The 12603-nt window shown below is 41.8% G+C and overlaps 2 protein-coding genes across 3 annotated transcripts in view; both read left to right on the top strand.

The window, feature by feature from the left end:
• The window catches only part of LOC135206070 (murinoglobulin-2-like), a 36885-nt gene extending 28698 nt beyond the window's left edge, over positions 1-8187 (top strand). Inside the window, exons 10-11 of the mRNA XM_064237268.1 lie at positions 5987-6054; positions 8127-8187. The gene's annotated coding sequence lies outside the window, so the exon portion shown is untranslated. The remainder of the gene's footprint in view (positions 1-5986; positions 6055-8126) is intronic.
• Positions 1-12603, top strand: part of LOC135206041 (alpha-1-inhibitor 3-like) — a 168601-nt gene that overhangs the window by 61541 nt on the left and 94457 nt on the right. The gene's annotated exons all lie outside the window — the stretch shown is intronic.

Genomic DNA, 12603 nt, shown 5'->3' with positions numbered 1-12603 from the left:
GAGGTCTATATTCTGTGTCTACCCACTACCCATAAAGAGGTCTGCCTTTTGTGGCTTCCCACTACCTCTGAAGAGGCATGCCTTCTGTAGCATCACACTCCTCCTGTCGAGGTCTGCCTCTTGTTGTTCCCCAGTTTGTGGCTTCCCACTCCCCTTGCTGACATCTGCCTTTTGCAGTGGCCAACTCCATCGAAGAGGTCTACTTTGTGTGGCTTCCCACTCACCATTAAAGATGTCTATCTTCTGTGACCTTCCACTCCCCTTGAAGATGTCTGCCTTCTCTAGCTTCCCACTCCTCTTGAAGAGGGCTGCTTACTGTGGCTTCCAATTTTCCCTTAAGAGGCCAGGCTTCAGTGGCTTCCCACTCCTAAAGATGTCTGCCTTTTGTGGCTTCTGATCACCCCTAAAGAAGTCTGCTTTTTGTGACTTCCAACTCTCCCTGAAGTATTCTGCCTTATGTAGATTCCCACTTCATCTGAATAGGTCTGCCTTCTGTGGCTTTTGATTCCCTCTAAATAGACCTGCCTTCTCTGACTTCCCACTCCACCAGAAGAGGTCTGCCTTCTGTGGCTTCCCTATCTGACTGAAGAGGGCTTGCCTTCTGTAGCCTCCCACTCCCACTGACAAGGTGTGCTGTGGCTTCCCCTTCCCCTAAAGAAGTTTTCCTTCTATGACATCCCACACCCCAGTGGTAGTTTGGCTTCAAACTACCACTGAAAAGGTCTGCCTTTTCTTGCTGACCACTGCCCTTCAAGAGGTCTACTTTTTGAGGTTTCCCATTCCCCTTGAAGAGATGTACCTTCTATGGTTTCCCACTCCCTTTGAAGCAGTCTGCATTTTGTGGCTTCCTATTCTGCATGAAGAGGTTTGCCTTCTGTGACCCCCACTCCCCCTGAAGAGACCTGCCTCCTGTTGCTTCCCACTCACCCTAAAGAGTTCTGACTTTTGTGGATTCCAACTCTCCCTAAGAGATGTTCATTCTTTGGCTTCTCACTCACCTTAATGAATTCTGCCACCTGTGGACTCCTACTCCTCCTGTAGAGGTCTGCCTTCTGCTGTTTCCCACTCACCCTGAAGAGGTCTGCCTTTTATGGCTTCCCACTACCCCTCAAGAGGCATGCCTTCTGTATCATCATATTCCTCCTGACGAGTTCTGCCTTTTGTGGCTTCACTTTCCCCTTGATGAGGTCTACCGTTTTTGGCTTCCCACTCTTCCTGAAGAGGTCTGCCTTTTGTGGTTTCCATCTCCCCCAAAGTAGCCTGAAGAGGTCTGCTTTCTATGGCTTCCCACTCCCTCTGAAGAGGTCTGCCTTTTGTGGCTTCCCATTCTCTTTCAAGAGGCCTGGCTTCTCTAGCTTCTCAATTCACCTGAAGATGCCTACCTTCTGTGACTTCCCACTCCCCGAGGTCTGCCTTTTGTGGCTTCCCACCCTGAAGAGGCATGCCTTCTGTGGTTTATCTCTACCCCTAAAGAGGTCTGCCTTATGTGGCTTCACACAATCCATTTGTGGCTTCCCACACTCCTTGACTCCTTGAAGAGGACTACCTTTTGTGTCTTCCCACACCCCTTGAAGAGGTCTGCCTTTTCAGTTATCAGTTGCTAACTCCACTGAAGAGGTCTTCTATGTGTCGCTTCTCAGTCCCCCTTAAAGACATGTAACTTTTGTGACATCCCACTCCCCTTGAAGATCTCTGCGTTCTGTGGCTTCCCACTCCCCCAGAAGAGGCCTGTCTTCTGTGGCTTCTCATTTTCCATGGAGAGGCCTGGCTTCTGTTGCTTCCCACTCCCCCTAAAGAGGTCTGCCTTTTGTGACTTCATGATACCTCTGAAGATGTCTGCCTTTTGAGGTTTCCGACACTGCCTTATGTTGCTTCCCACTTCACCTAAATAGGCTTCCTACTCCCCCTAAATAGGCCTGCCTTCAGCAGCTTCCCTATCCCCCTGAAGAGGTCTGCCTATTGTGGCTTCACACTCTCCCTGAAGCGGCCTCTGGTCCCTGGTTTCCCACTTCCCCTGAAGAGATCTGCCTTCTGTGGCTTCCCACTATCCCTGAAGAGGTTTGCGTTTTGTGGTTTCTTACTACCCCCTAAATGGTCTGCCTTCTGCATCTTGATACTCCCCCTTAAAAGGTCTGCATTTTGTAGCTTCCCACTATCCCTGAAGAGGTGTGCCTTCTGTGGGTTCTCACTCCCCCTGTAGAGGGTTACTTTTTGTGGCTTTCCACTTCCTCTGTAGATGTCTACCTCCTTTGGCTTCCCAATCATCCTGAAGGGACTTGCCTTCCATGGCTTCCCACTCCCCTGTGAAAGGTCTTCCTTTTGTGGCTTCCCACTCTCCCTGTAGAAGTCTGCTTTCTGTGGCTTCCTACTCCCAATCTACCTATTCTGGCTTACCACTCCACCCTGAATAGGTCTGCCTTTTGTGGATTCCCACTACCCCTTAAGTGGTCTGCCTTTAGTGGCTTTTCACTCCCCCCTGAAGAGTTTTGCCTTCTGTGGCTTCCCACTCCCACTAAACAGGTCTGCCTTTTGTGGCTTCTCATTTACCACTGAAGAGGTATGCCTTTTGCAGCCATCCACTCCCCCTAAAGAGAGCTGACTACTATGGCTTCCCACTTCCCATGAAGAGGTCTGCCTTTTACGGCTTCCCACTATCCCTGATGAGGTCTACTTTTTGTGGCTTCCCACTCCTCCTGAAGAGTTCTACGTTTTGTGGCTTCCTACACCCCCTGAAGATGTCTACCTTCTGTGGCTTCACACTCCCTCTGGAGAGGTCTGTTTTTTTGCAGCTTCGCACTTTCCCTGTAGAGGTCTGCCTTATGTGGCTTCCCACTCCCTAAAGAGGTCTACCTTTTGTGGTTTGCAACTCCCATTGAAGAGGTCTATCTTCTATAGCTTCCCAATCTCCTGAAGAGGCCATCTGAGGTTTTCCACTACTTTTGTGAAGATCTGCCCTTTGTTGCTTCCCACTCACTCCCTTTGAAGATGTCTGCCTTCTCTGGCTTCCCACTCTCTCTGAAGAGGTCTTCTTTTGGTGGCTTCCTACTCACTGTGAAGAGTTCTGCCTTTTGTGGCTTCCAACTCCCCATGAAGTGGTCTGCCTTTTGTAGCTTCCCACTTCTCCCTCAAGAGGTCTGCCTTTATTTTTGCATCCCACTACCCCTTAAGAGCTCTGCATTTTGTGGCTTCCCACGCCCCATGAAGAGGTCTACCTATGTGGCTTCCCAATCCCCCTGAAGATTTCTGCCTTCTGTATAATCCCAGTCACCCTGGAGAGGACTGCCTGGGACTTCCCACTCCTCCCTCAAGAGGTCTGCATTTTGTGGCTTCCCACTCCAGCTGAAGAGGTCTGCCTTTTGTGGCTCCCCACTCCCCTTAAAGAGGTCTGCCTTCTGTGACTTCTCTCTCCATTTGAAGAGGCAAGCCTTCTCTGGCTTCTCACTCCCCATGACGAACCCTGTCTTTTGTGGCTTCCCACTCCCCCTGAAGAAGTCCACCTTCTGTGGCTTCCCATTTCCCTTGAAGAGGTCTGCCTTTTGTGGTTTCCAGCTCTACGTAAAGAGGCATACCTTCTGTCACTTCCCACTCCCCTTGAAGATTCTTCCTTTTATGGCTTCCCACTCCCCCTTAAGAGGAATGCCTTCTGTGGCTTCCCACCCCCCCTGAAGAGGCCCGCCTTCTATAGCTTCCCACTTTTCTTGAATAGGTCTTCCTTTTGTGGTTTCCAACTCCACCTGAAAAGGTCTAACTTCTGTGGCTTCCCACTCCCTTTGAAGAGTCAGCCTTTTGTGGCATCACACTCCCCTTGAAGACGTCTGCCTTCTGTGGCTTCCTACTCTCCCTGAAGAGGTTAGCCTTTTGTGTCTTCCTACTACCTCTGAAGATTTCTACCTTTCATGGCTTCTTACTCCCCTGGAAGATGTCCATCTTCTGTGCATTACCACTCCTCGCATAGAGGCCTGTCTTCTGCGGCTTCGCACTCCCCCTGAAATGGTCTGCCTTCTGTGGCTTTCCACTATCAATGAAGAGGTCTACCTTATGTGGTTTCCCACTACCCCTGAAGATTTCTACATTCTGTATATTCCCAGTCACCCTGTAGAGGACTGCCTTTTTGACTTCCCACTCCTCCCTCGAGAGGTCTGCATTTTGTGGCTTCCCACTCCCCCTAAAGAGGTCTGCCTTTTGTGGCTTCCCCATCACTGTAAAGAGACCTTCCTTCTGTGGCTTCCCACACCCCTTGAAGAGGTCTGCCTTTTTTTGGCTTCTGACTACCACAGAAGCAGTCCCTTTTTTGGCTTCCTACTCCCCCTGAAGAGGTTTGCCTTCTGTGGCTTCCTACTCCCCCTGAAGATGCCTGCCTTTTTTGGCTTCCTACTCCCCTGAAGAGGTCTGTCTTTTGTGGCTTCTCACTACCCCTGAAGAGGCTTGCCTTCTCTGGCTTCCCACTCCATCTGAATAGGTCTTCCTTTTGTTACTTACCACTACCCCTAAAGAGGTCTGCGTTCTGTGGCTTCCTACTCCCGTGAAGAGGCCTGCCTTCTGTGTTTTCCCACCACCCCTAAGAGATCTGCCTATTATGGTTTCTCACTCCCCTTGATGAAGTCTGCCTTCTCTGGCATCCCATCAACATCAAGCTCTGGAAGTGTGAAAGAGGATTAAGTCTTGCCCTTGGATGCCCTCACAAATGTGTCATCCAGTCTGGATGTGAGAAGATCAAGGGCTTATCTGCCACAGGCATTCAATCACAATGAGAACTCCATGTTTTTTTTAAGAACTGGTGGAGTTCTTTGCAGGTTTCTAGCTAGTGCATGTTGTTAAGAAGAGGGAGTCTAGAATTGCCTCGAGGACAAACTTTTTTTGCCCTCCTTGTAGAAACTTGCAACATCTTTCAGCTGATAGATTTGTATCTCCATTCTTTGGAACCTGACATATGGCTCAGTTGTCCAGAAGAATGGTGGTAGGGGGCACCAGATGAAAGTTTATCACACTGGCATTTGAGACTTTGATGCCATCTCATATATGCTGTAGCATTCACATGATTGTTTGTAAGCAGTAGATTTAGCTCATTAGTCACCTATGTTTGATGTAAGTGCCAAGTTTTTTCTTTACACACTATGGAAAAAGCTCTCTCAGTAGAGTTAGCCAGAGCTTAAGTGCTGTATTATGGTCAAGTGTCTTTGTTTTAGTAGGTTAAGTAGAATTTAGTCCATTAGTCGCCAAGGGCTTAGTGTGAGCACCATGATTGTGAGAAAGTGACCCAGTGGTAAGCAACCAAATTACCATACTAATGGTCGGCTGTTAAGTAGGGCATGGATGAAAACCATGCCGTCTACCTAGTCGCCTGAATGGTCACCTGTAACTCATACAAAGGACGCTCAGAACACGATCGTTTATTGGTGAGATCTGATCCGCTTTTGATACAGTGAGCAGACAGAAATGTGATGTTAAGGGTGCCCTCTTACTGGCTGTTGAAGTTGTCAGTTAAATCTCTATTTGGTGATGAAAGCGCGGATCTTACAAGTTTTCTCTGCTTTCTGTCATGTTATTTTCGTCTTTCCATTTCCTCTTAATTCATAATCAAACAGCTATTCTATGGAGCATCCTGTACAATGAATGGCTCTTTTAAGTCCTTTTACATTTGAACGTTTCCCACGTTTATGATAATAGCAAGTGATAATTAAGCTTCGTTGATTCATAGGGCTTATGTTGTTATAAATTTAACAGAACTGTAATCGTGTATTATTTTTTCTTCTAAAGAGCTTTACGGTTTAATGGAAAATGTTTAGCATTTTTTGTCAAATCCAGATATAATTAGTAAAATTCACTTCAGCTGACTTCATAAATATTCAGTTTACCTTTTGGTTTATGCAAAACATTTGCATATATTCTTTTGGTAATCGTTAAGCATCTTTGATTGTAAGATCTGTTGAAGCTCTGTTGGTCCTTTACTATCAGAGACTAGTAACCCTTCCAATTCCATCCACAGGTGAAGAAGTGCGCAGAATCTTCTACAATTACTATACCCTCTATGCAGATGCGCTCAAGATGTTTGACGTGAGTTCTTTTTCCACTACTGAGTGATTGCCTGTCATTGTCGGCAGATATAATTATGTTCATGCTTTTCATTTGATTATTTCGTGAAGATATGATAAATTTCACTTGTTAATGCTTAAAATCTGGGAAAATAGAAACTCCAAATTGTAGTAACCTAATTGTAGACTTGCTGTTGAACACCCCCTTATCTTTGTGTGTCAGACTGGTTTATAATTTTTATTGTACAGACCAGGTGAGTATATCGATCAACACTTAGTTAATAATATTATATTTTCCAGAAAGCATTTCATAACACTGATTAATATCTTAGTTTCGGCGAATTAATTTCAGCTTTTGAAACTGACTAACTTGTCAAAAATACTATATTCGGCAGTGGTAACACCTGAAATCACTTGAGATAGAGTTACAAAACGTGAATAGATGGATGACTGCATGGAAATGACTGACTAACCATCTTCAGTTAAATATGATGTCCCTTCAAATTTAAAAGAATTGAGATGCTGGTAACAATGTTCTTCAGTAATAAGCAAAACTTACTTCCATTTGGAGGTAAGTGAGTTATCACATCAAGGAATCCAAAGAAAGATAACCGCCATGTAAATTATGAACTTATGAGGTATCAAGTGCTTAAAATGATTTTGACAAACCCTGCTGGGATCGAGAAAAAAATTAGACATTTGTCCTTCAGGAGTCGAAACCACAGGAATCGCTGACCCTTCCCCATCAAGTAGACAGATTCAAGGGAAAGAAGAATGACGCTTCTGCTAGAGCTTCCTTCTCATGAAAAGTTGTCTCTCTTTGAAAACATTTAGGAACTAGTTATTTGTCTGCATGCACACGTACATATATTCAGATAAATCAATGAAGCTACCTATGCTTAGGCCCAGTTATAGGAAACCATTCAACTCTTATTATTTGAGCTAGGGTTATTATTATTATTATTATTATTATTATTATTATTATTATTATTATTATTATTATTATTATTATTATTATTATCATTCACAGTGAGCACAAATTTCTAAAAAACGAGTCTAAAAAGCCATCAACTTCAAAAGCTTAATAATACTAATATTACCAATAATGATGGCCAGCGCTCTAGTCAGACTGGATGATAATAATCAATGTCCAGTTTCTTAATGCACATTTTTGTATTGTGATCCTATAACAAGAATGAGAATAGTCATGCTACTTTGAAGAAATCGGTAAATATTGGTTTCCGTATCCAAGTTTTTCATTCTATGTCGACAAACAAATTTATTTATGGGATTTAACGTCCAAATCAGGGAACCTGAACACTTGTGTAAATGCCCAGATGACCTTGTTTTATTAAACCCAACAGGCAGAGGTCATTGACCTTAATCAGCAAGGAACTGCATACTACATTGAACTACCGTCCTTAATTTTGATCTAGCGATCATATTCCTATGATTTACAACAAATAGTAAAAGTAAAAAAAAGGTTTGATATCTGGGTAACAAAGAAAGATGACAGACTTAGAATATGCAGATGATGCCGTTTCCATCTGGAAAGCGCCGCAAGACTTCCAAAGGTTGTGCAGTTGACAACATCATTTCTCTAGAGCGATAACTCAGTCTAAATGTAAGGTAACAGAAATAACAAGGGTAGAGAGAACACGAATTGACGTTAATCTTTCAAATATGGTATCCATTATAGGTTATATTGATTCAGAATTTTGTGAAAGACTTCAAGAGACAAATCAAACAAGAGACAGTCTGAATAAGGCTTAGAAATCTAACAGATCGAATCAGTATACACTAGTAAAATTAGACAGGTTATTAGGCGTAAGATGACAGCGTATAGTAGTCAGAAACAATGCTATAAGAAAAGTGATAGAAGTTCCTTATGTATCTTCTGAGATAATAATGACGATATAGTGATTTGCCTGTGCCTTAGTAAACAAAAGTCCACGAGAGTGCACTACACTGAAATTCATCATATCTGCAGTTCCATGGTAACTGGAGGAAATTCTTACTATTGAACTGAATTTTTCACCTTCTGCTTCAGTAAAGTCTGATGACTCTGGTTGAAGGCTAGTCTTTTAATTCCAGGATTCTGGTGTCTACGTCTTCACTGATCTCACAGTTGAAACAAGACCATGTGAGAAGAGAGGTAAGAGAAATGTGAAAATGCAGTTTGTATTGTCCGCTTGCCCTAATAGTCGGGGGGCTGGAGGGGGGCCAGTGTGCATGAGAGTGGCAGTAGAGTGGTAGTGTTACTCTTCCGATTTAATAAATATAGGGTCTTGGCTAAAAAAAGAAAAAAAAATGGGTAGACTTCTGGGAAGGTGGGCCTTCTCTTGTAAGGGCCGTTTGAAAATTACACATTTGAGTGAAATTCTCTGCACAATCGCGTCTGATGAAAATTGAGTTTCCCTGTACTTCATGCTCTAATTTACGTAGACTGATTGCCCCAGTGTCCAGACATATAATTTTGTGTCCAATAAATTCATTTACGTCATTCAAAATTCAGATAAGCCAATTCCAGGGGCTCATTTCTGGTATTCAAAGTCTTGCCGAATCACATTTCTATGGTGATTCACGGTCTATGCCTAGTGTTTTGTGTGAAATTTCATATTTGTGCTGTAAGATTCGGGTGATTTACACTTTAATTAGGAAACAACGTCCCATTATATCACATGGAAATTCCACTGTAATGAAAGATCAGGCTTCATGGACGGCAAACACCAATTTACAGATTTCTCAAACACTTGTACATTTTCTCTGAACACGATATGTGTAGATTTGAAGCATCAATTGTGGAAGTTATATGTTCCCACAAAGGCTTTCTTCTACCCAAAATTTTTTTTTAAGCCAAGACCTTATATTTATCAAATCTGAAGTGTAACTCTCTGCCTCTCTCATGCACATAGACCCCCCTCCAACCCCTAGACTATAAGTGTACTTATAAGTTTCAGATGAACAACTCGTTTAGAGAAAAATCATTAAAGAAATTGATAACGTTTTTGCAACTTTTTCTAATGCTGATAAATTGTACGATAGAACAAGTAGTAGTAGTACTGCAGCAGTGATTTTCTGGTGGGATTAGCAAACAGGAGCAGATTCATTAAGGCTGCAGTATTCTAAAAAAAAATAATAATAATAAGCTCATTAAACAGGTAAGGAGTAGCTACTACTGAAGTTTATATTAAAGAGAGTTTACTCTCGATTGCCCCTGAATGATTTTAAAAATTGTACTTTCATTTTTTGAAAGCAATAGCTAATAGGACACGAGATGTCATAGATTTTATTACTTTATTAACTTTTTAGCTGATTTTGTGATTCTGATATTTGATTATTTGCCTCAGTCATTTTGCAAGAGAAGGTATTATTTCCCAATTGACTGAATCTATGAAACAAAGTTTTAAGCAACAACTGATTTAAGAGTGAAGAGAATGTGTGTTTGTTTTAAACCCCATCTTTGTCCAAACGTTCTTTCACTACACTATGCTTAATTTTTTTTGGCGGGGGATGATGGTTATCTAAAGAAATTGTAGATCATTATGGTTAATCACTATAATTGCAACTGGTACAATTTGTGTTTGGATAACATCCAGTTAAATTACATGGTAAGGTAAACTCATTCTCAAAACTCAGGAACTCCTGAAAAGGCCACAAAGTCCTTGAGTACAGGAATAAAAGTTAAATAATTCCTCTATTATGAAAATGAGCCTCTGTTCTAAAGGATATTTGCTGGTGCCATGAGTAGGATAGGGTGAGTCTCAGCCTCTCCAGCGAAAGTGATCTAGAAGGTTTCATATTCAGGAATAATGATTTTCCTCTCCGGAAGAACTATTTCATAGACGATATTACTATGCAAAGAAAGCCCCTCTCTAGGAAAATGATGTTACAGATACTGATTTTAGTCAGATCAACTCCCAATACAAAGTAATGCTTTCATACGGACCATTATAGAAAAATAAGTTCCTCTCCAAGCAGCTTGCAGATGCCATAATTAATCAAATTAACCTCAGCTTTAAGCAACTTAGAAGATCCGTCATCAAGAAATATAAATCATCTACGAGGACGAAACATTTTTGTGTGTGTGTGTGTGTGTGTGTGTTATGATTCAGATGAGTAACTTCTTTATGGAAATCTGTCCCTGCCATTGTTATGGAAATGACATCAGCCACTCTGAGAAAGTTTGCAGACGTCTTCATTACGATCAGTGACTTCCAAAAAACATATCTGTAGGCGCCGTCGTTGTGAAAGGTAACCTTCTTTTCGAGGATTTTTGTAGATGCTATTATTAGTGAAAATGACACCTCACCAAGTAAATTTATAGGTGCCATTATTAAGAAAAATAGCCTCCACAGCAATTATTTTTATTTGTGACATTATAAAAGCGTCACCTCCCGGCACTTATATTTGTTAGCGCGTTTATCAGGAAAAGTAACCTCACCAAGTACATTTACAGGGTTCCATTGTTAGTAAACGTCATCTTTACTCCCGTAGTTGTGCAGGTTCCATTAATAGGGAGAGTAACCTCCTCAAGGAATAGATTTATGGATGACATTATTAAGAAAAGCAGTGTCTGCAATTTTCTATATTAAGTGCAAGTTTTAGAAAAAGTTGCCTCCTCAAGAAGTAAGTCTTAAGTACCATTATTAGGAAATATGAACTCCTTCACGAAGGAATTATTCTAGAATTGCTGTGGTTGAAAAAGTACCATCCTCTAAAAGGACGTCTGTGGATGCAACTTTTAGGAAAAAGTGACCTTGTCTCCAAGGGAATGATTGAAAAGATGTTTTAGTTAGGGAAAAATACCTATTAGAAGATTTATATATACTAGATCTAGGAAAAGTACCTCGCTCTTTAGGGAAAGTTATGCTTAGTACCATGAATCAGAACAGTAACATCGACTGTGCAGAAAATGATTGGCACAATTACTAAGAAAAATAGACGTCTACCTGAGGAAATAATTTCAAAATGGCTCTCAAAAGGAAAAGTGGTGTCCTCTCCGAGGAAATACAGGGTTTTTATTGATAGGGAAAGACGCCTCCCCCCTCCCCCCGTTCTTACTTGCCACCCGCCGCCCCGCTCCTCTAGGAACCTCTTGCCTTTGTGCTCTTATTATGAAAACTGTCATTTTCGTTTCAGAACGATATCCTTCCTTCGTTGGGAGTACAGCTGTTGGTGCTTCCCTCGGTGGGAGTGCAGGTGTTGGTGTTTCCCAGGGTGGGATTGCAGGTGTTGGTGTTCCCGTTACTACTGCTGCCTTTGGTGGAATCTTCGCAGAACCCCCCCCACCCACCAGACCGCCCGTCTTAGTAGACCAATTAGTCTTCGATAAAGAGTCGCCTTTATCCAGCGATGAGGACGAATCACTAAGAACGGATTTCCCAGAAACATGGCTTTGGGACGTTGTTGTTGTTCCGTAAGTTTTTGGTATCATTAATTTGTTTATGATGTTTTATGTTTTGCTGTCTTGTGTCGCTTCTTTTTTTCTAGTACTATGCATGGAGCGTTTACATTATTCACTCGCGACAATTTCGGTTTTTTCAATGTTTGTTTGTATGGTGCTTTTACGTTGCATGGAACCAGTGGTGGTTTTTTTAATGCATAGATATCGTTTCCTGTATTTGACACGATCAACCTGGAAGTGCAAAATACTGTTCAAAGGCTTAATCATCTAAACCTGATAATATGGACTAGGTTATGTAATGACACAGTTCTAACAAAACAGTTGTTAGGTTTTTAACAAGCCACCTCCCTAAGAATTTTGAAAGTCAAATGGTGACCTCGTTATCCTTTTAGCCTATTGTTATGGTTGTAACTATTACTAGCTTTCTCTCGTTAAAACCATCTAGCTCCATTTATTCACATGTAGTGTGTGTATAATCTAGAATCACATAAAGGTGAGAATGTATAAATATCTAAAGAATTTTAAGACAATAGCACTTGCGGAAGATGTTAAAACTAATTTGACACAAAAGGTCGAAGTCAAAGACAATATCGTTTTCGAAGGAAGCCTATTTACTATGTCTTGGTTTTGCAGCTAATAAACAGTAAAATACACAGAAACAAATGGAACAAAACATAGAGCACAAATGACACTAAATTAAAGTTTACATGGTTAGTGTTTCTCGAGTCATAATGATAAACTTCAGTAAAAACATATATTACATTTCAGTGCGTTCTCTAGAGTGTCACTGCCTTCAACACCTAGATTTACGTGTTCTCAATCTTTAACATTGTCGTGGCCTCTGTGCGAGGAGCGTGGTTTCTAGGCCTTGCTACGGTGAAACAACTCTCTAATAGTACTATCACCCGGGATTGTAAATTCTGCACCTCATTTTAGCACGATTCGATTTTTTTTAAAAGGCCGTGAGGGCATGTGTGTGGCTTTCTATTTGTAACACCTGTTTATACACTCTTAAGCGCTGAGTGAGCTGAAGGCTCTTAATTCCTACAAGGTATGTACTAATTTTCAAGTAAAAAGGGCGTGTAGTACCCAGAGAGTATGCAGTAGGTTCAGTTTTGATTGAACTCATTTCTCCGCCTATAGCATTTAGCAAATGTTCAATAT

This window comes from Macrobrachium nipponense, chromosome 11 (genome assembly GCF_015104395.2).
Source record: "Macrobrachium nipponense isolate FS-2020 chromosome 11, ASM1510439v2, whole genome shotgun sequence".
Classification (NCBI taxonomy): Eukaryota; Metazoa; Arthropoda; class Malacostraca; order Decapoda; family Palaemonidae; genus Macrobrachium; species Macrobrachium nipponense.
The sequence above is the reverse complement of the archived record's forward strand: the minus strand, read 5'-3'. Positions and strand labels throughout refer to the sequence as shown.